Below are 24,166 nucleotides of genomic sequence, written 5' to 3'. Positions count from 1 at the left end.
TAGCCGGCTGCCCCTGACAGAGAAGACCGCGTTCAGCATTCTGACCTCCAGTAGCTCTGGCCAGGAAGGGCAGGGGGCGGGGCTGAGAGAGGAGGAGACTCAAGTGCCATCTGCTGGCCAGATCCGGTAAGTGCAGTTCGACTGCACCAGACAGGAACTGGAGAGTAGAGGGCGGAGTACCCTCACGGTCGCCACCTGCTGGGCAGGAGGGGTAAGTGCAGGGAAGATAACTGCCTAGGTTTTTTGTTTTTTATTGTTGTTTTAAAGCTATACATTTTTTTTTTTACATTTATTTTCAAAATCTTGCCTTTACTTCCTGAAGCTAGCATAACATAGAACATGTCTATACCTATGGGGAAAAAAACACATGCAACGTGGCAAGCTTTTGTTTTAACTTTTTTTATTGTATAGTATATATATACAAAGCAAAGAAATAAAAAGCAATCGTTTTCAAAACAAAAAAAGTGATTGCAGGATACATCTCAGAGTTTTTCATGGGCTACCATACAATCCTCTCAGATTTTTCCTTCTAGCTGCCCCAGAATATATGAGGCTAGAGGGTTTAAATACTTTTTTATCATCACATTTGACTTTTTATTCCATCTTTTTTGTGAACAGTAACATATATACAAAAAAGCTATAAATTTCAGAGCACAGCACCACAATTAGTTGTAGAACATATTTCAGACTTTGACATGGGTTATTACAATTTCACAATTTTAGGTTTTTACTTCTAGTTGCTCTAAAATATTGGAGACTAAAAGATATATCAATTTAATACTTCAGCATTCATATTCATTTGTTAAGTCCTATCTTCTATGTATAAATCCACCTTTGATCTTTCCATACCTCTCTTTGGGGTTGTTTGGGCTATGGCAATTCTTAATTTTTGTACTGGAAGGGTCTGTCACTAATATGGGGTAGGGAGATGGAACTATCTGATGTTCTGGAAGGCTGGGCTAGGTTTCAGGACTTATCTGGACCAGGGACCCATCTGGAAGTTGTAGGTTGCTGGAAAGTTACTCTAGTACCTGGAACCCTTGTGGAATCTAATAAATTGCCCTAGGTGTTCTTTAGGATTCGCTGGAATGGTCCCGGTTGGGGGTTGGCAGGTTATGACAGGTAGTAAGGTCTACCTGAAGCTTGCATAAGAAGCAACCTCCAGAGTAGCCTCTCAACTCTATCTGAACTCTCTCTACCACTGATACTTCATTAATTACACTTCTTTTCCCCCTTGTGGTCAGCATGTAATTGTTGATCCCATGGTACCAGGTCTGGATTCATCCCTGAAAGTCATCTACCACATCGCCAGGGAGACTTTCACCCCTGGATGTCATGTCCCATGTAGAGGGGAGGGCAACAATTTCACTTGCAGAGTTGGGCTTAGAGAGACTGAGTATCTGCCTAGGTTCTAATTTTTATTTTTTTCTTCCTAATATTTTTTTTCTTCCCCCTTTTAATACATACTTTACATTTTTGTTACTAATAATTGTCCTTTTCATTATTTTTAAAAATTTTTATAGATATATTATATTTTAGTCATTTCCCATTTTTTATTTCCCATATTATTTCTTATTATTCCATTGCATTTATTTTTATGTTACTGTTATTATTTTGCTCTTAAATTTTCTCTCCCTATGGTGGGCACCAGTCTGACTTCACTCCCAATATGTCCTTTTGATTCTGGTGCCTGTCAAGGTGTATTTTGTTGTGGTTCCTGTTTTTGTGTTCATATTTTTATTATATTATTATTTTACCATATTATTATTATTATTTTGTGTGTGTGTGTGTGTGTGTGCACATGGGTCTCCTGCTTGGTAGTCAGCCCTATGCCACTGGAGTACCCGCGTACCCCAGCCTACCTTATAACAGACCCTTAAGTTGAGCTGTATCCCTTACATGAGATCCGGACCTTGATTTGGCAGAGAATAACCGACAAAGTGGAAAAGGAAACATTCAGCAAAAACAAGGTAAATACAAAACTTTAGAAGATTGAAAGAAACCAACTTGCATAACCATATCAAGATAATCAAATGCCCAGAACACAACAAAAAACACACAAACACATGAAGGTCCAAGCAGCAATGGCCCAGCCAAACGACCCAAACAAAATTCCAGAGGAGGTACAGAATATGAAACAACTACTAAAGGATATGTATAAAGAAATAAAGGATCTCAGGAAGACACTAGAAGAGCATAACAAAGAATTCGGGGGCGGGCAATTGTGGCTCAGTGGCAGAGTTCTCGCCTGCTGTGCCAGAGACCCGGGTTCGATTCCCGGTGCCTGCCGATACAGGATTCTGGATCAGAAAAAGAATCAAAGCAAAAACTATGAAAATATGAATAAAGTATAGATAATAGTTAATATATCAATACTGGCTCATTAACTGGAATATGCTAATGGAGAACCTGGTTATAGAACATATGGGATGCTCTGTATTACCATCACAATTTTTCCATATATCTAAAATTGTTCAAATGATACTTTATTAAAACATTAAAATTTGAGAACTGATTTATTAGGGTATCAGTTTTTAAAATTACAAAACTCCAGTGATGAAAATGAAGGAATAATTGAATACACAGGGATTTACTCTTTACTGGAATCACTAAGTAAGTTCAAAGTATACTTTTAATAAGAAAATGAGAATATCAAAATACATATTTTTAAGTTGATGATAGAGGATTCATTTCAGCAGAATTAGATTATTGTAACACTACAATTGTCAAAATACACAATACATTAAGCAGAAAACTTGATTAAAAAATTTTCAAAAGTGAAATGAATTTAAAATATAACAAACACAAAGCAATTCCAATTAAATAAATATTTTAAAATAGGATGTCAATATAGAATTAACCTAAACTGGTATTTCATAATGCATGTAGCAATACATTTCAGGAAGTGAATCAATATAGGAGACATAACGACCAAATGTAACTGTGGTATCTTGAATAGGGGACTCTAGAATAGAAAAAGAACATCAGGTAAAAAACATATGTAAATCCGAATAACATCTGGACATTTTAAAAATCAGTTTTATTGATATTCACATATTATACAACCCATTCAAAGTATACAATCAATGGGTTTTAGTATAATCACAGTTTTACAATCATCACCACAATCAATTTTAGAACATTTTCAGTATTCCAAAAAGAAAACCCCATACACTTTAGCAGTCACCTTTCAATATCTCTATCCTTCCCCAGCCCTACAGAAACACTAATCTAGTTGCCTCTATAAATTTATTCATATTTACATTTTATATAAATGTAATCATATGCTATATATTACATTGTGTCTGGAATTATTCAATTAGCATGATGTGCTTTTAAATTATTATCATTAATTTTTTTTTTTTTTAACATGGGCAGGCACCGGGGAAACGAACCTGAGTCCTCTGGCATGGCAGGCAAGCATTCTTGACTGCTGAGCCACCGTGGCCCGCCCATATTATCATTAATTTTTAATTAGGTTGTACATTTACCAAAAGTCATGTAAAACTACAGTGTATCCAAAATATCCAACTATAGTTTACACACTGCATTAGTGTGATGCCTATGCTACAACTGATGAAATAATATTAAAATATTAGTGTTAGCTATAGTATAGCTCACATTAAGTATATTTTCCCGTATAACTACCCTATTACTTTTTTGGAGGGAGAAGACGGGGGGTGCATGGTCTGGGAATCAGGCCTGGGTCTCCCACATGGAAGGCAAGCATTCTACCACTGAACCACCCCATGCATCCTGCCTTATCTTATTACTTTTTTTTTCTTATTACTTTTTAAAGCAATTTTATTCAGGCACCATGCAATCCATCCAACATAAACAATTTGTTTATAATCTTTGTATAATCACAGAGTGGTGCTTTGATCACTACATTCAATTTTAGAACATTATCACTGCTCCAAAAAGAAAAACCCTGTAACACTTGTACCCTTCTATTACTGAAACATAGCATTGGTCTGGTACCTTTGTTATAATTGATGGAAGAATATTGTTTCTGTTAACTATATGCCATAGTATGCATTAGGTATATTTTTCCCATATATCACCTTATTTTTAAAACCTTGAAATAGTGGCATATATTTGTTCTAGTTCATGGTGAACATTCCTCCATTGCACTATTAACCACCTTCGATGTCCACAACAGGAATCTTTGTGTTATATACTCCCATGTTAAATCCTCTAGCTTTCCTTCTAGTAACATACACAACACTAAGCTTCTCCTTTCAAACACATATGCACAATCCAACACTTTTCATTACACTCACAATGATGTACTACCGTCACCTCTATCCATTTTCAAACATTACAATCAACCTTATTAAAAATTATGCACAAATTGAGCATCACCTCCCCTTTCTCTACTCACATTCTATGTTATCCCCTGGTAACCTATATTCTAGATTCTAGATTCTAGCTCTATGGCTTTGCTTATTATAAGTATTTCATATCAGTGAGATTTAAAATATTTACCCTTCTGTATCTGGTTTATTTCATTCAACATAATGTCTTCAAGGAACATCCAAATCATTACATGCAATCAGGACTTCCTTCTTACAGCTGAATATTGCATCATATGTATATACCATATTTTGCTTATCCATTCATTGGTTGATGAACACTTTGGTTACTTCCATCTTTGAGCAATTGTGAATTATGCTGCTACGCACATCAGTGTGCGAATGTCTGCTCATGCTCATGCTTTCAGTTCTTCTGGTTATATACCTGGTAGAAGGAATGCTGGATCGTATGGTAATTCTATACTTAGCTTCCCGAAGAACTTCTTGTCTTCCACAGTGGCTGCACCATTTTATCTTTCCTCCAGCAGTGAATGAATGTCCTACTTCTCCACATCCTCTCCAACACTTATGGTTTTCTACTGTTTTAATAGTGGCCATTCTAGTAGGTGTGAAATGATATCTCACTGTGGTTTTGATTTGCATTTCCCTAGGAGCTAGTGATGTTGAGCATCTTTTCATGTGCTTTTTAGCCATTTGTATTTCATTTCCTCTTTGAATAATGTCTATTCATGTCTTTTACCTATTTTTTAATTGGGTTGTTTGTCTTTTTAATGCTGAGTTAAAAACATTCATATTCTGGATAAATCTTATCACATGTGTGGTTTCCAAATATTTTCTCACATTGAATAGGTTACTTTTTCACTTTCTTGAGAAAGTCCTTTGAAGCTCAAAAGTTTTTAATTTTGAGAAGGTCCCGTTTTATCTATTTCTTTTGTTGCTTGTGCTTTTTGTGTATGGTCTAAGATAACACTATCTATCACAAGATCTTAAAGATGCTTCCCTACATTTTATTCTAGAAGTTTTAAGATCCAGGTTCTCATATTTAAGTCATTGAATCATTTTGAGTTAAATTTTTGCATAAGTGTGAGATAGGGGTCCTCTTTCCTTCGATTACATATGGATTTTCTGTCCTCCCAGCCACCACTTGTTGAAAAGAATATTCTGTTTCAATTGAGTAGACTTGTCAGCCTTGTTGAATATCAACTGGCCATAGAAATGAGGGTCTATTTCTGTAAGCTCTACTCAATTCCATTAGGCAATATATCTTTCATTAAACTTTATGATCATGATGTATGGCCACTGTAGTTTTGTGATATACTTTTAAATCAGGAAGTGTGTTTAACGTCCTTCTTTTTATTCAAGATGTTTTTTGCTATTCAGGGCCCCTTACCATTCCAAATAAAATTGATAATTGGCTTCGCCATCTCTGCAAAGTATATATGCTGGTTTGAAAGTGTTGTGTACCTTAGAAAAGCCATGTCCTTAACTCCTGATACAGTATCGTAGGGTGGAAGCCCTTTTAATTAGATTACCTCCGTGGAGGTGTGGTATGCTCGATTGTGGGTGTGGCCTTTTGGTTAGATGGAGGTGTGGCTCCACTCATTCAAGGTGAGTCTTGATTAGTTTACAGGAGTTCTTTAAAAGGGGAAACATTTTGGAGAAACCTTAGATGCAAATGCTTGGAGAGCCAGCAGAGCCAACAAAGCCAACAGAGCTGACAAAGCCAAAAGAGCTAACAGAGCCAACATGAGACCCAGATGAGTGGAGATGCAGGAAGAAAATGCCCCCAAGAAAGCTGTTTGAAACAAGAAGCCAAAAATCCCAGTAGATGCCAGCCACATGCTTTCCCACCTGATAGGGGTATTTCCCACCGATTGGCCTTTCTTGAGCCAAGGTATCTTTCCCATGTTGTCTTAGCTTGGACATTTTTATAGCCTTAGAACTGTAAACTTGCAACTTAATAAATTCCCTTTAAAAAACCCACTCAATTTCTGGCATATTACACTGTGGCAGCTTTAACAAAATAATAGAGTATGCTGTCAGAATTTTGATTGTTAGTCCACTGAATCTGTAAATCAATGTGGATAGAGCTGAAGTCTTAACAACATATAGTTGTATAACATGGAATATTATTCCATTTATTTAGGTCTTCTTTGACTTCTTTTAGCAATATTTTGTAGTTTTTTTATGTATAACCCCTTTGCATCCTTGGTTAAATTTATTACTAGATAATTGATTCTTTCGGGTGCTATTGCAAATGAATTTTTTTTCCTTTTCTCCTCCTCAGATTTCTCATTATTTTTGTATAGAAACACAACTGATTTTTACAGGTTGATGCTGTGTCCTGCCACTTTGCTGAACTCAATTATTAGTTCTGGTACTTTGATGTAGATTTTTCAGAATTCTATATAGGATCATGTCATCTGCAAATAGTGAACGTTTTACATCTTCTTTTTTAATTTGGATGCCTTTTATTTCTTTCTCTTGCCTAACTGCTCTAGCTAGAACTTCTAGCACAATGTTGAATAATAGTGGTGACAGTAGGCATCCTTGTCTTGTTCCTGATCTCAACGGGAAAGTTTTCAGTCTTTCGCCATTGATTGTGATGGTAGCTGAGGATTTTTCATATATACCTTTTATTGTATTGAGAAAGTGACTATCTATTCCTATCTTTCAAAGTGTTTTATCATGAGAGATGTTGGATTTTGTTAAATGCTCTTTTTGTATCAATTGAGAGGGTCATGTGGTATTTTCCTTTGATCTGTTAATGTAGCTTATTGCATTAATTGATTCGTTTGTGTTACCCTTGCAAACCTGGGACAAAACCACTTGATCATGGTGTATAATCCTTTTAATGAGCAGTTGGATTCAATTTGCAAGTATTTTGTTGAGGATCTTTGCATCTAAATTCATTAGAGGGATTTATGCTGTAATTTTCCTTTCTTGTAGTAACTTTATTTGGTATGGGCATTAGGGTGAAATTGGCTTTATAGAATGAGTTAGATAGCATTCCATCCTCTTCAGTTATTTGGAAGACTTTGAGAAGGATTGGTTTTAATTCTTCTTCGAATGCCTGGTAGAATTAACCTGTGAAACCATTTTAGGAAATGTGCTTTTCTTTGATGGGAGGTTGCTGATAGTTATTTCAATCTCTTTAGTTGTGATTGGTTTGTTGAGATCTTCTATTTCTTCTGGAATAAGACTAAGTTGTTCTTGTGATTCTAAAAAAATGTCCATCTCATTTAAGTTGACTAGTTTTTTGGTATAAACAGCTCTTCATAATATCCTCTTATGATCTTTATTATTTCTGTGGGGCCAGCAGTAATGTCACCTCTTTCTCATTTATATTTATCTGTGGAAATTTTAAACTCTCACTCATTTCTGAAGGACAGCTTTGCAAAAAAAGAAATCTTAGCTGACAGTTTTTCTCTTTCAATACCTTAAATATATCATATCATTGCCTTTTCACCTCTGTGGTTTCTGATGAGAAATGGGCATTTAATTGTGTTATGGTTCCCTTGTATGTGACAAATCGCTTTTCTCTTGCTGCTTTCAAGATTCTCTATCTTTGGCATTTGACGTTCTGATTAGTATTTTGGAGAAGGTCTATTTGGATTTATTCTGTTTGGAGTACACAGCACTTCTTGGACATAGATATTTATGTCTTTCATTAGAGTTGGGAAAGTTTCAGCCATTATTTCCTAAAATGTTTTTTCTGTCCATTTTTTCTTTTCTTCTCTTTCTGGAACACCCATGAATGATATATTTTTGCACTTTTTGCTGTCATTCAATTCCCTGAGGTCCTGCTCACTTTTTTCCCAATAATTTCACTATCTGTTCTCTGTAAGATTTCAATTTGTTGTGTCTTCTTGTTTGCTGATTATTTTTTCTGCTTGTTCAAATCTGCTATTGTATTCCACTAGTGTATTTTTTTCTCTACTACTGTGTTTTCATGCCCATAAGTTCTGTTATATACATTTTTACTTTCAAATATTTCTTTATGCTCACCTAATGACTTCTTAATCTTTATCTCTTTAGCTATATATTCTTTCATCTCCTTGAACTGATTTAGGAGATTTGTTTGATCTTTGACTGGTTATTCCAAATTTTGTGTTTCCTCCAAATGTTCCTATGATTGGGTCATATCTTCATGTTTCTTGGTATGGCTTGGTTTTGCTGCTAAGTATCTGATTATCATGATAAGTTTACTGTGAAGGTCTGTTTTTCTCTCTTGCCTAGGGTTTTATTGTTGATTGGCTTTGTGGTAAGGCTCTTCTAGATCTTTAGAATTACCTGTGTTTAATCATATTTCTTCAGCTTTTCTTCATTTGAATTTTGCCCTGGGTATGCAGTGCAATTTTAAAAATCACACGATTTCTGCAATTGGTTCAACCCCAAAGAAAAGCTTTCTTTCCTCTATTCCTTCTCCATAAATTTTAATCTGTTCTGCTTGTTTATGTTTTTCACAATAATTTTTTTCACTCTCTTTTCATTGCTTCAAGCTGCTTTTGCTTGGACGGCAAATTCAGAGACAAGGATTATCCCAGAGAGGATTTTCCCGAGTTAATATTCCCAGCTAAAACAGGGCCAGGGACCAAAAAAAGGTACAGTTCCAGAATACCCTGGGGAGAGGGTCAGGCAAAATTCCCAAAAGCATTTTTGATGGTTTGCTGAAGCTGTGCTTTCCTGGCCTGCCCAACAGATGGCGCTCTTCAGAAAACATTTCCCTGCAGCCCAAAGGAGGCCCTGCTACTTTGAACTTCCACCGCCTTCCCCCTTGTTGGGTGTAGGGTTGAAACAACAGCCACTGTGGTCCCTGACTGGGGTGGGACAAATACATGGTTTAAAGCTAGAACCATAGAGAATCAAACTGGCTAATCAAAAACTGTGGTCAATACTTGGCTGTGCCCTCCATCACAGTTCTTGGGGAAGAAGACTTCTACATTCCTTTTCATCCACAGCCGCGTGCCAGGAAACGGAACTGAAACTCAAGAGGAGGGGACAGCTGCTGGTTGCCTCCTTGGAGGAAATTACTCACCGATTTTTACTGTAGTCTCAGCGTCTTCGTCCCATACTTCCCTGGATGCTATACAATTCCCTAGTGCCCAGCCTCCAGAACCCCAGAACAGTTGTTTCAGACAATTTCAGCCCATCTCTTATGTGTTTTTTGAGGAGGAATGAGCACTGTAGTGCCCTACTCCACCATCTACCCCAGAAGTTCAGCAAACATATGGACTTTAGTTAATAATATATCAATATGCATTAATTAATTGTGACAAATGTGCCATATTAATTTAAGAAGTGCATAATAGGGGAAACTGGATGGGGGCGTATATGGAAACTACAATTTTTGCAATTTTCTGTAAATCTAAAACCATTCTATACAATATGTTTTATTTTTCAAAAAGAAGTAAAAGGATTTGCAAGGGTATACATCCAATGTTTTATGTTCTTTTCTTCTTAAAGCAGGAATTATGGCTTTAATATTAGAGTATAATTTGAGCCAAAAAGCAAGGTTACTTATAGCTAAAGCATGCAACTGGCAATGAAGATATAACAATTACAAATATTGGTTATCAAATAACATAGAAGCAACCTTCATAAATCAGAAAATAAAAGATATGTAAACAGAAACATGCTAGTAAAAAGAGGTTTTACCTTGTTTCAGTCCAAGACAAAAAATAAGTAAAATTGAAAGGACCTCAACAACACAATGAACAAAGAAGATCTTAGTGATATATATTAAACTTTGCATTCTGAAACACACCATACTTTCAAGTGCCCATTAAAAAACCTAAATATGGGCGGGCCGCGGTGGCTCAGCGGGCAAAGTGCTTGCCTGCCATGCCGGAGGACCTCGGTTCGATTCCCGGCCCCAGCCCATGTAAAAAACAAAACAAAACAAACAAAATACAATAAAAACAAGAAAATGTTTAAAGATGTTTCCCTTTCTTCCTCCCTTCCTTCCTTCCATCCTTCCTTCCTTCTCTCTGTCTTTCCTTCCCTTCCTCCCTCTCTCTTAAAAAAAAAAAAAAAAAAAAAAAAAAACCTAAATAAATATAAGAAAATCCCCAAAACAGCTAGGATAAAGCAGAATAATTTTCTATTATTATTTTAAATAGCAGAAAACCGTATGAGTCCTGAAGAAAAAGACAAATGAACTAAAAATTTTTGAAAAACAAAACCTTTGCGCAGTCAAAACAAAAATTAGAGGAAGAGGGAGACTTCCAGGAAGATGGTGGTGCGGGTGGACTGAATTCACCCCTGCTCCAAGGGACAAGATAGGGCGCGGAGAGAGAATGAATGGGAATGCGGTCTCGGGGGTGAGTGATTTAAACGGGCCTTCGGGGTTTTGGGAAAGGAGAGGAGCAGGGAGATTGGGACACAGAGAGTACGGTGAGTCGAACCGTAACCCCAAACGAGGGTGGGCAGTGGTGTCTGGAGAAGTGCGGATCCGCGGGAACTCACTGTCCCTCTGTTCCAGCCTGCCCCAGCTACTGGCTGGAAAGGCCCACCTCAGCAGTTCCGCAGCCAGCAGCACCGCAAGGAGCCAAGGGCTGTGCCTTACCATCCACCGTAAAAAGACAGGCCCCCAGCTGCTATAAGCAATTGCCCAGTCAGGCACTGTGAACAGTCATCCTGCCAGGTGCTACAGTTTCAGTGGCTCCCTGAGGCACTGCCGCATGACGGAAGCAGCCCCCCAAGCCACACACAACATCTTCCCAGCTGCAGTGGGGGAGGGGTGGGCCTGAGGGAAGGCGGTGCCTCAGGAACGCCACATGCTGGAAAGAAACAGTAAGTGCAGTCTGGCAAACTGCCTATCTGCCCAGTTTTTTTCTAACATATTTTTAATATATTTGTTCATTACTATTACTTTTATTTGTATATATTTTATATATTTACATTTTATTAATTTTTTATTTTTAAATTTTTCTTCCTTCTATGGACACCAGTCTGAGTTCATTCCCAATATATCATGAGGTGTCTTCTTCTGACTTTAGGACCTACTACTACTATTGAGGTGTCTATTTTTTCAAATTTATTTTACTTTATTTTATTATTATTATTTATTTTGGGGGGATACATGGGCCAAGAATTGAGCCCAGGTCTCCCATGGGGTTGGCAGGGATTCTGCCACTGAACTATCCATGTACACTGCCTAACTTACACTAGAGTCTCAAGTAGAACATCGCCCCCTACAGGAGATCCAGGTCTTTGCCTGGCAGGGAATTACTGACAAAACAAGTACAAAAGGGAACCTTCAATGCAAAACCAAGTAAATACAAAACTTCAGACAAGTGAGGAAAACAACTTCGCAAAATAATCACATGCCCCAAACACAACACAAAATCACAAAGCATGTAAAGAACCAAGTAGAAATGGCCCAGCCAAATGGCCAAATCAAAACACTGGAGGAGCACAGGATATGGAACAACTATTTAAGATATTTATAAAGAAATAAAGGATAACAGGAAGACACTAGAAGAGTATAAAGAAAAATTCAAAAGATTAAATAGAAAAAACGGCAGATCTCACAAAGAGAAAGATACAGTAGACCAAATCAGAAATAAACTAGAGACACACAATAGCAGATATGAAGAAGTAGAGGGAAGAGTAAGTGAGATAGAAGATAGAACCGTTGAACTAGAGCAAACAAAAGAAGAAATGGTAAGAAAGATGGAAAAAATGAAACTGGATCTTAGGAAAATGATGGACAACAAAAGGTGCACAAATAGAAGAAACATTGGTGTCTCAGAAGGAGAGGAGAAGAGAAAAGAGTTGGGAAGGTTAGGTGAAGATATGATTGGGGAAAACATCACAACCCTTATAAAAGACATAAATATGCAAATCAAAGAGGCCCCACAAGCCCCAAACAGAATAAATCCAAATAGACCTACTCCAAGACACATTCTAATCAGACTGTCAAATGTTGAGGAGAAGGAGAGAGTCCTGAAAGCTGCACGAGAAAAGCAATCTACTACATACAAGGGAAACCACATAAGATTGAGTTCAGACTACTCAACAGGCACCATGAAGACAAGAAGCAATGGTAAGATATATTAAAGATCCTGAACAAGAAATGCTTCCAGACAAGAATTTCTTATCTAGCAAAGTTATCCTTCAAAACTGAGAGAGAGATTAAAATCTTCAAAGACAAAAAAGACTGAGAGGACTAGTCAACAAGAGACTTGCCCCACAAGAAATAATAAAGGGAGTCCTGTCAGCTGAAATTAAAAAAAAGACAGGAGAGGGAGGTCTCAGAATCAAACAGTACCAGAAAGGGCAATTTAAAGTATAAAAAGAGAAAGAGGGAAAAGAACATAGAGATCTGACAAATAAAAACTAAATGTAGATTCAAGAACTACTTTTAGAATAATGACTTTGAACATTAATGGACTAAACTCACAAATTAAAAGACAGATTGGCAGAATGGATAAAAAATATAATCCATCTATATGCTGTTTACAAGAGATGCATCTCAGAACCAAGGACACAAATCAATTGAAAGTGGAAGGCTGGAAAATGATATTCTATATAAACTGTAACCAAAAGAAAGCAGGGATAGCTACACTAATAGCAGATAAAATAGATTTTAAAGTAAAGATGTCATAAGAAACAAAGAATGACAGTATATATTAATAAAAGGGATGATTCACCAAGAGAAAATAACAATCATAAATGTTTACAAGCAAACACTGGCAAATTGAAGGGAGCTATAGACATTTCAACAATAATAGTGGGAAACTTCAATACAACTCTCTCCACCATAGGTAGAACAACAAGACAGAGGATCAACAAGAAAATAGAGAACCTAAACAATGTGATAAAAGAATGAGACCTAATAGACATATATAGATTATTACACCCCCAAAACACCAAAACTACACATTCTTGTCTAGTACACATGGAACATTCTCTAGAATAGATTATTTGCTTGGACAGAAAATAAATCTTTATAAATTTAATAAGACTGAAACTACTCAAAGCACATTCTCTAACCCCAATGGAATGAAGCTGGAAAGTAATAATCACCAAAGAATCAGAGCTTTCACAAATATATAGAGATTAAAAAGCACATTCATAAATAATCAGTGGATCAAAGAAGAAATTTCTAGAGAAATTGGTAAATATCTGGAGATGAATGATGAGAATACAACATACCAGAACTTATGAGATGTGGCAAAAGTAGTGCTGGGAAGGAAATTTATTGCCCCAAATATCGATATTAAAAAACAAGAAAGAGCCAAAATCAAGGACTTAACTGCTTGCCTGCAGAATCTAGAGAAAGTACAGCAAACTAACCCTAAAGCAAATAAAAGAAGAAAAATAACAAAGATTAAAGCAGAAATTTAAAAACTAGAGAAAAAAAAACAACAGAAAGAACGAACAAAACCAAAAGTTGGTTCTTTGAGAAAATCAATACAATTGATGGACCCCTAGCTAGACTGACAAAAAAAAGAAAAAAAGAGAAAGAGAGAGGACACAAATAAACAAAATCAGAAATGAAACAGGGGTTGTTACCATGGATCCCAAAGAAATTTAAAGATCTTAAGAGAATACTATGAACTATTACAAAGAAACTAGACAACTTAGATGAAACAGACAAATTCCTAGAAACACACAAACTACATATACTGACTCGAGAAGAAAGAGATCTCAACAAACCAATTACAAGTAAAGAGAGTCTATCAATTATCAAAAATCTTCCCACAAGAAAAGCACAGGACCACCCACTTCACGGGAATTTTATCAAACATTCCAAAAGGAACCAACACCAATTCTGCTCAAACTCTTCCAAAAGTAACACTTCCTAACTCATTTTATGTAGCTAATTCACTCTAACACCAAAACTGGATAAAGATGTTGCAAGAAAGGTAATTACATACAAATTTCCCTAATGAATACAGACGTAAAAATTCTCCACAAAATACTAGCAAATCAAATCCAATGACACATTAAAAAATTACACAGCATGACCAAGTGGAATTTATACCAGGATTACAAGGGGGATTTAACAAAAGAAAATCAATCAATGTAATACAACATATTAACAAATTAAAAGGGAAAATCACATGACCATATTGATTGATGCTGAATAAGCATTCAACAAAATCCAACATCCTTTCCTGATAAAACACTTCAAAAGCTAGGAATCAGGGCAGTGTGATGGTGGCTCAGCAAGCAGAATTCTTGCCTGCCATGCCAGAGACCTGGGTTCAATTCCCGGTGCCTGTCCATGCAAATTAAAAAAAAAAGGTAGAACTCATAGGAAACTTCCTCAATATGATAAAGGACATATATGAAAAACCCCCAAAGCCAATATCACACTTAACAGTAAGAGATTGAAAGCATTCCCCCAAAGATCAGGAAAGAGACAAAGACGCCCATTATCACAACTATTATTCAATATTGTACTAGATGTCCTAGCTGAAGCAATAACAGGAAAAATAAATAAAAGTGATCCAAATAGGAAAGATAAAAGTAAAATTTTCGGGCGGGCCATGGTGGCTCAGCAGGCAGGAATGCTTGCCTGCAATGCCAGAGGACCTGGGTTCGATTCCCGGTGCCTGCCCATGTTAAAAAAAAAAAAGTAAACATTTCATTATGTGCAGATGACATGATCCTACACCTAGAAAATCCTGAGAAATCTACGACAAGGGTCCTTGAGTTAATAAATTCAGCAAAGTGGTGGGATACAAGATTAATGTATAAAAACCTGTAATGTTTCTATACACAGGTAATGACCTATCTGAAAAGATGAAGAGACAATTAAGGAAAAAAATCCAATCAAAATACTGACCAAAGGAATCAGATATCTAAGAATAAGCCTAACTAGTGATGTCAAGGACTTGCACACCCAAAACTACAAAACACTGCTAAAAAAATGACATAATAGATGGAAAGACATTCCATGCTCATGAATAGGAATGTCATTAAGATGTCAATTCTACCCAAACTGAAGTACAGATTCAATGCAATATTAATCAAAATCCCACCAACCTACTTTGAAAACTTGGAAAAGATAGTTATTAAATTATTTGGTAGGGAAAAAGACCCTAATAGCTAAAGATATTCCAAAAAGGAAGAGCAAAGTGGGAGGACTAACACTTCCTGACTTCAAAAATTATTATAAAGCCACAGCAGTCAAAACAACATGGTACTGGCACAAAGATGGAAGTATCAATCAATGGAAATGAATCAAGAGTATAGAGATAGACCACAAAATCCATGGACAATTGATCTTTGATAATACACAAAATCCACTGAACTGGGATGGAATAGTCTTTTCAATAAATGGGCATGGGACAATTGGATATCAATAGCCAAAAGAATGAAAGAGGACCCCCTACCTTACACCCTGTACTGGTTTGAATGCTTTATGGACCCCAGAAAAGCCACCTACTTTAGTCTTCATTCAATATTACTGGGTGGGAGCTTTTTTATTGTTCCCATGGAAATGTGACCCACCCAATTGTGGGTGGTAACTTTTGATTAGATGACTTCCATGGAGGTGTGTCTCCACCCATTCAAGGTAGGGTTGCTTATTGGAGCCCTTTAAGAGGGAACTATTTTGGAAAAATCTACAGAGCCCGCACAGCCAGAGACCTTTGGAGATGAAGAAGGAAAATGCCCCTGGGGGAGCTTCATGAAATAAAAAGCTTGGAGAAAAGTTAGTGGATACCGCCATGTTTGCCATGTGCCTATCCAGTTGAGAGAGAAATCCTGAACGTCACTGGCCTTCTTGAACCAAGGTATGTTTCCTTGGATGCCTTAGGTTGGACATTTCTATAGACTCGCTTTAATTTGGACATTTTCACGGCCTTGGAACATGTAAATTTGCAACTCAATAAATTCCCCCTTTTAAAAGCCATTCTGTTTCTGGTATATCACATTCTGGCAGCAAGCAAACTAGAACACACCCTATACAAAAATTAATTCAAAATGGAATAAAGACCTAAATGCAAGGGCCAGTACCACAAAACTTCTAGAAGAAAATGGAGAGAAATATTTTCAAGATCTAGTAATAGGAAATAGCTTCTTAAACTTTAAAACTAAAGCACAAGCAGCAAAAGAAAAAAAAGAGATAAATGGAAACTCTTGAGATCAAGAGCTTTTATTCCTCAAAAGACTGTCAAAAAGTGAAGAGGCAGCCAACTCAAGGGGAGAAAATGCTTGGAAACCACATATCAGACAAAGGCTTGATACCCTGTGTACATAAAGAAATTACACAGCTCAATAACAAAAGAAGAAACAACCCAATTATAAATCAGGCAGAGGATATAAATAGACACTTTTCTAAAGAGCAAATACAAATGGCTAAAAAGCACATGAAGCTATAAGGGAAATGCAAATCAAGATGATAATGACATATCACCTCACACCTATAAGAATGGCTGCTATTAAACAAACAGAAAAACTACAAATGTTGGAGAGGATGTAGAGAAATTGGGACATTTATTCACTGTTGGTGGGGATGTATAATGGTACAACTGCTGTGGAAAACATTTTGGTGATTTCTCAGCAAAGTAAATACTGAGTTGCCCTATGATCCCGCAATACAAGTACTTCAAAGGATGCCTTAGATTGGACATGTCTATAGCATTACTTTAATTTGGAGATTTTCATGGTTTTAGAACTGTAAACTTGCAACTTAATAAAGTCCCCTTTTTAAAAACTGTTCTGTTTCTGGTATATCGCATTCTGGTAACTAGCAAACTAACTAGAACAGTGGCTAAGAGATTTCAAAGAGTCAAGAAGTTATCCTGGAGGTTATTCTTATGCATTATATAGATTTCCAATTGTAGTTTATGGTGTATTAGAGTGGCTGGAGGGAAGTAATCTAACACTGCTGACCTGTGTTCCAGTAGCCTTGATTCTTAAAGACAATTTCATAATGATATAGTTTTTACAGTGTGACTGTGATTGTGAAAACCTTGTGTCTTATACTCCTTTTATCCAGGGCATAGATGAGTAAAAACTATGGATTAAAAAATAAATAAATAATAGGGGGATAAGGGATAAAATAAATTGAGTAAATGAAAATACTAGTGGTCAATGAGAGGGAAGGTTAAGGGGTATGGGATATATGAGTTTTTATTTTATCTTTACATTTATTTTTCTGGGGTGATACAAATGTTCTAAAATGATCATGGTGATTAATACAAAACTATGTGATGATTTTGTACACCATGTATGGACTGCATGTGTGTGAAGATTTGTCAATAAAAATATTAATAAATAAATAAAAATGTATTGGTAGAGTACCTTGTAGATCTGAAGGAGAAAAAAAAGGAACCCTGGCTACCCTCTCAAATACTGGGGACTCTCAAGAAAATAAGCCAAACCCTTGATTTTGAGGCTTGCCCTTTTGAAACCTGTTTCTGTAGTGGAGAAGCTAAGACTACTTATAATGAGGCCTAAGAGTTGCTTTCTGGAAACCTCTTTTATTGCTCAGATATGGCCTCTCTCTCTCTCTCTCTCCCTCTAAGCTCACCTCTGCAAGGAAAATCAGTACCCTTCCCACCAGCACAGGATCTGACCTTCAGGGGTGATAGTCTCCCTGACAACGAAAGGCTGACTCCCAGGGATGAGTGTGGCCTTGGTATGATGGGAACAACAGTACCTTCTTGACCAAAAGGGAGAAAAGAAGTGTAACAAAATAAGGCATCAGTGGCTAAGAGAGATCAGATAGAGTCAAAAGGCTATTCTGGAAGCTAGTCTTATGCAAGCTTCAGTGAGATAGTACTAATTGTCATAGTTTGTTAAACCCCAACCAATATCACTCTTGTGAAATCTTTTTTGTGTGTGTGTGGACAATAACATATACAAAAAAGCAATAAATTTCAAAGCACACCACAACAATTAGTTATAGAGCAGGTTTCAGAGTTTGGAATGGGTTACTGTTCCACAATTTTAGGTTTTTCCTTTGAGCTGCTCCAGGATACTGGAGACTAAAAGAAATACCAATATAATAATCCAGAAGTCATACTCATTTGTTAAGTCCTATCTTCTCTTTCATAATGTCACCTTCTCCTTTGATCTTTCTCCCAATCTTTAGGGTATTTGAGTTATGCCCATTCTAACTTTTTCATGTTGCAAAGTACTGTCAATAATATGGGATAGGGGATGGAATTCATTGATGCTCTAGAGAGGAAGGCCCCTCTTGGGCCTTGTTCTAGTTTGCTAGCTGCTGGAATGCAACACATCAGAGACAGATTGGCTTTTAATAAAAGGGGATTTATTTTGTTAGTTCTTCAGAGGAAAGGCAGCTAACTTTCCACTGAGGTTCTTTCTTACGTGGAAGGCACAGGATGGTCTCTGCTGGCCTTTTCTCCACGCCCCTGGGTTCCAACAACTTTCCCCGGGGTGATTTCTTTCTGCATCTCCAAAGGCCTGGGCTGAGCTGCAAGTGCTGAGATGAGGAATGCCAAGCTGCTTAGGCTGTACTACATTGCGATCTCTCATTTAAGCACCAGCCAATTAAGTCAAACGTCACTCATTGCAGCAGACACGCCTCCTAGCTGACTGCAGATGTAATTAGCAACAGATGAGGTTCACTTACCATTGGCTTATGTCCGCAGCAACAAGACTAGGTATGCTCACCTGGCCAAGTTGACAACTGAATCTAATTAACACAGGCCTAGAAACTCATCTGGAGATTGTAGGTTTCTGAAAAGTTATCATATGCATGGAACCATTGTAGAATCTCAGATTGAGACCTAGGTGTTCTTCAGGGTTGGCAGGAATGGTTTTGGTTGGGGTTTGGCAAACCATGTAAATAGCAATATCCAGCTGAAGCTTGCATAAGAGTAGCCTCCAGAATAGCCTCTTGACTCTGTTGGAAATCTCTCAGCCACTGATACTTCATTTTGTTATAATTCTCTCCCCCCATTTGGTGAGGAAGGCGCTGTCGATCACAGTGCCAGGCCCATGCTCATCCCTGGGAGTCATATCCCATTTTGCCAGGGAGACTTTCACACCTGGATATCCTGTCCCACTGTAAAGGGAAGAGTAATTATTTTACTTGCAAAATTAGGCTTAGAGAGAGAGAGAAGCAGCCACATCTGAGCAACAAAAGAGGTCCTCTGGACATAACTCTTAAACATAACTATAGGTAGGCTAAGCTTCTCTGCTACATAAATAAGCTTCAAAACAGCAAGCCTCAAAATTAAGGGCTTGGATTTTTGAATTGGCAGTCCCTAATGTTTGAAACAGTATCAGAGGTTTTCCCAGTGGTAAAGTTTAATAGTTTCATATTTTTTCTCCCATCCCTCAAGGGATTTTGCCAAATCTTTTGATATCTGCTCAATATACTCTGGGATGTATCAGGGCATTACATTAAGCTATACAGAATGACAAATGTTCGTTCCTCTTCTGGACTCCATGTGTTTGGATTGTTTAAAAGGTCCATCCAGACAAGCTGAGTTAGAATATGTGCTACAAAAATTTAGATTTTGGATAAAATAATGCTCTTTTCCTTTTGTCTCATAGAGTAGGTAAAATTCTAAAATACAGACATGACCTCCTTACCCCTGAATTCTGATTTACCTTAGCCCCAACCTGACTGGCTTCATTCTTACCTCTAATCGAATGCTACTTTTTTTCCATTTCTTTAATATTTGTTGAGTGTGGCAATGCTGAGTTTTAGACCTACAGAACTAGTCTTACGTGTCACACAGGTACCCAGAGTTGTAGGGAAATACCAAGTAATACATATATAGCATAGTTTCTCAAAATCTAAAAATAACAATTACAGCTCCAGACTAAATGTGACAGCTATAAGAGCTTACAATCTAGGCCCCAATTTTCTTTTAAGTATTTTCTAAATGCAACCATATAATATTCACTCTTTTGTTTCAGGCTTATTTGGCATAACAATGTCTCACAGCTTCATTCACATCGTTGCATGAGTCGTGACTTCATTTCTTTCTGTAGCAATATTTGATCATGTGTATACACCATAGTTCGCCGTCCTATCTCTAATCAGTGTATCCTTCAGCCACGTCCATCTGCTAGGCATAATGTAAAATGTCCAAAGTCAACACTCCATGTCTCACATTCTCCTCACTTAATTGTATAATCATCAACACTCTCAATTTTAGGCAATTTTCATTGCTCCCAAAAGAAAAATAACCAATAACCACACCCTCACCAAATAGAAAATCTAAACCTCCCCTAAACTCTTGTCCTTTCCCCCCACACTCCACCAATTGTTTACTCCTGGTATTGTTGAGGTACTACTGCTATCCCCTGTTAAACACAGCCCAGAGCATGCAATAGACGTTTCCCCCATACCACTCTATTACTGACTCTTTGTACAAGATTCATACCTTTGAAGTAGTTCATGCAAGAATTTATTTACATTTGTAGTGTTAATTGGTGGGATACACAGCTCTATCAAACTCTGTTAATGTTGAAGAAGAACACTTAGGGCTCGAAATGAGACTCTATAAATGTTTCATGCACTAAGTATGCTTTCCTGGAACCTATAATCTCAGAGGGTTTCTAGACCAGATAAATCCTGAAATCCAAAATTTCAGGATTTCCAAGATTATCTCTCCAAGATTATCAACTAATTACATCCCCCTCTCCTTTAGTGTTGACACTCCTTCTCAACATGAAAAAGTCAGAATAGGTTTTGCCTAAATATCCATACAGACTGGGAGAAGGATCAAAGGAGAAGAAGTTATAACAGAAAAAATAGGATTTCACAAATGAGTATGACTGCTGAATCACTATACCAATATTTCTTCTAGCTTCCAGTGTTTGGGAGTAGCTAGAAGGAAAAATCTGAAATAGGAGAATGGTAACTCATAACAAACTTTGAAATCTATTCTGTAACTACTTGTTGAAGTGTACTTCGAAAATTATTCATTTTTCTTTGTATCTATGCTATATGTCACAACTTAAAAAGTAAAAAAAAAAAATAGGAAGAAATATAATAGACTAGGAGAAGCATGACAAAACCAGTTACCCACACATGTATGCAACTTTAGAAATATATATGTATAAATATACACATATGCACACACATATACATACATACATATATAATTAATGTTTACATTCATTTGTGCATTGTTAAAGGAAATAGTTTCCAAGGAGGAAGACAATAAGTGAATCAAAACAACAGAAGAATGCATAGCTACCTTAGCAAAATTATTTGGTAAACTATGAAAAAACAAGTAGATTTACTGGAAATCATAGCATATGTAACTTTCTGGATAATTATAATAGTTATGAATGAGTTCAATACCTTTTACCCAAAAACTGTAATTTAGGAAATATACCTAAAGACATAACCCTTAAAGAGAAAAGTAGGTAATCTCCACAAAAAATGGTCAAAGCAATGTGACTTATAATTAAGAAAAAATCAGAAACAATTCAAAAGCCCAAGAGCAAGGAACTATTTAAACCAATTATGATAAGGCAATAAATTGGATATGATATAACTATTAAGAAAGCAAGCATGTGAACTAGATCAATATTCAGAAATTATTAAAAACATTTTAGTATCAGTTATTATTTTTATCTGTAAGTAACAGAACATCTATACAAAAGGGATTTTAATAAAAAGGACATTTAAGTAACTCACATACCAAATATGGAAGGGAGACAGTTCTCAGGTTGGTACAAGAGCTTGGTATGTCACTAAGGGCCTGTCTATTTATACCCCTGTCCCTAACCATCATCAGGTTTTTATTCTCAGGCTTGAGGCCTCATGGTACTAAGATGGCATATTAGTTATTTATTTCTAATTAAAAATTATTCCAAATTTAATGGTTTAAAACAACAAACAGGTACTATCTCATACAGTTTCTGAGGGTGAGGAGTTCAGGAGTGGTTTAGCAAGGTGATTCTGCCTCCAAGTTTCTCATGAGGTTGTAGCCAAGAGTCCAGCCATGGCTGCAGTCATCTGAATGTGGACTGGGACAGGAGGATCCTCTTGTAAGAAGGCTCACTCAAATCTCTATTGGCTAAAGGCCTCAATTCCATGCCTCTCTCAATAGGGCTGCTTGCAACATTGCACCTAACTTCTCCCAGATTAAGTGATTCAAGAGAAAGAAAAAAAGAGAGCTACAAGATGGAAGCTACTATGCCCTTTATATAATCTCAGAAGTGGCAAACCATCACTTCTACCATATTCTCTTAAAGACATGGAATAGCCCTGGGACAATGTGGCAAGGGACCACACAAGAGTATGGATACCAAGCAAGCAGGGTTCACTGGAGGCAGTCTTTAAGGCTGGCTATTACAGTCCATCCTCTAATCCTCAGTGATTTACATCCTTCCCACATATAAAAGACCCCAAAACCTCATCCCATTATAACATCAGCTCAAAGTCTGATATCTTATCATTTAGGTGATGATAAGGCTCTGTGGGTGCAATTCCTTAGCTACTTTCCTGAATAAATTGCCCTTAATTCTGTGAACTACATCAGGAATTGGAAAACTATGACTTGTGGACAAAATCTGCCTATACTCACAAATTTACATATTGTCTATAGGTGTTCCCACACTACAAAGGCAGAGTTAAACAGTTGCAGTGGAGACCACATAGTCCAAAAAGCCTAAAATATCTCCTATTTGGCTTCTTACCAAAAAGGTTTAATGACCCCTAAGCAAAGAAACAAGCTATTTTGTCCCTTACAAACCCAATTTTCGGTCAGGAATAGGTAACCACTATAGATATTCCTGTTCAAAAGGGAAGTAATGGGAGATACGTAGAGGCCTCTGAAATCTAGTTGGACAAATGTTGGAAGTTACTTATTAGGACTTAGTACAACTTCTATAAGGAAACAAGGTTCAGCATTTTGAGTCATTTTTCCTTCCAACCTTCCATGCTTTCAGCCAAGTTGTTTTTTCAGCCTGCTTCATGCTCATAGAAGTTAGGGGGTCCAAAGGCCTCTTTTCACTGTATACCATCTCTTTCCCCCCCTGTTTTTGAGGGGGGGGTGGCTCCAGGAATATCTCTTTCCCTTTTAATCCATGCTGGTAGTGCCTGTCCAAATAGAATTCTCTTAAATCTTTGTTGGTCTGCTATGAATCTTATTAATATCCATTAAACAAAAGCAACATGCAGAAATCTCTTTCACATAAGCCCTTCTCTATCTTGATGTTCTACTGCGATGGCTGAGAGATAAGGATGATATCTATAAGCTACTTAGAAGCCCTATTGTTTGATGAAGAGGACATGTGAATTACACTATTAATGTTTTAGAGGGCCTTTCATCTGACTGAAAATACACTGAAGCTCTACCTTAGATCTTTTTCTGGTGTTAACAAAGGAATTTAAAGCCACCATTGGCTTCATATTTAGATTGTCTTCCTGACAGTGTCCTGGATGTGATACTTGATCAGAAGCCATTTCTTAATTGTATCATCACTTGCTGTCTGGAAAGGCAAAGAATGGTCAAAAGCCAGCACCTTTGTGTTCAACAGTCCATCTTTAGTATATGTTGCTTCTCTCAAATTTTACTTAAAGTAGCAAGAAATAGGTGGCATCTTCAACGCTCTGGTTGAAAATCTCCTTAGCTAGGTCACCAAGTTCACTAGGCATGTTTTACACTTTACTGCAAGTGACAATGTTGCTGAATGTTATGCTATTACATAACAAAGATCTCCTTTCCTCCAGTTTCCAGTAACTCCAGTGAGTTCTCCTCATATTCTTTTAAGTTCTCACTAGCAGCCTAATCAAAGGACATAATGCTTCTACTGTTTCTTCGAGACTCAGGTGCTCTCTCACCCCATCATCCAAGTCTGTCCAGCTTTCACTTATTGCCATGTTCCAATGCCATTCCCATATTTTAAATATTTGTTATGACATCATCCCACACCTGGTACCAGTA

The 24,166-nt window shown here is 37.0% G+C and overlaps 1 protein-coding gene and 1 non-coding gene across 4 annotated transcripts in view; one reads left to right on the top strand and one right to left on the bottom strand.

Annotated features, from left to right (window-relative positions):
* CAB39L (calcium binding protein 39 like) overlaps positions 1-24,166 on the bottom strand; it is a 247,816-nt gene that overhangs the window by 185,193 nt on the left and 38,457 nt on the right. The gene's annotated exons all lie outside the window — the stretch shown is intronic.
* Positions 2,215-2,289, top strand: TRNAS-GCU (transfer RNA serine (anticodon GCU)). The gene has a single exon. It is a non-coding gene; the product is annotated as a tRNA-Ser (tRNA).

This window comes from Tamandua tetradactyla, chromosome 4 (genome assembly GCF_023851605.1).
Source record: "Tamandua tetradactyla isolate mTamTet1 chromosome 4, mTamTet1.pri, whole genome shotgun sequence".
Lineage (NCBI taxonomy): Eukaryota > Metazoa > Chordata > Mammalia > Pilosa > Myrmecophagidae > Tamandua > Tamandua tetradactyla.
Note: the sequence above shows the minus strand (reverse complement) of the source record. Positions and strands in the feature narration are given on the sequence as shown.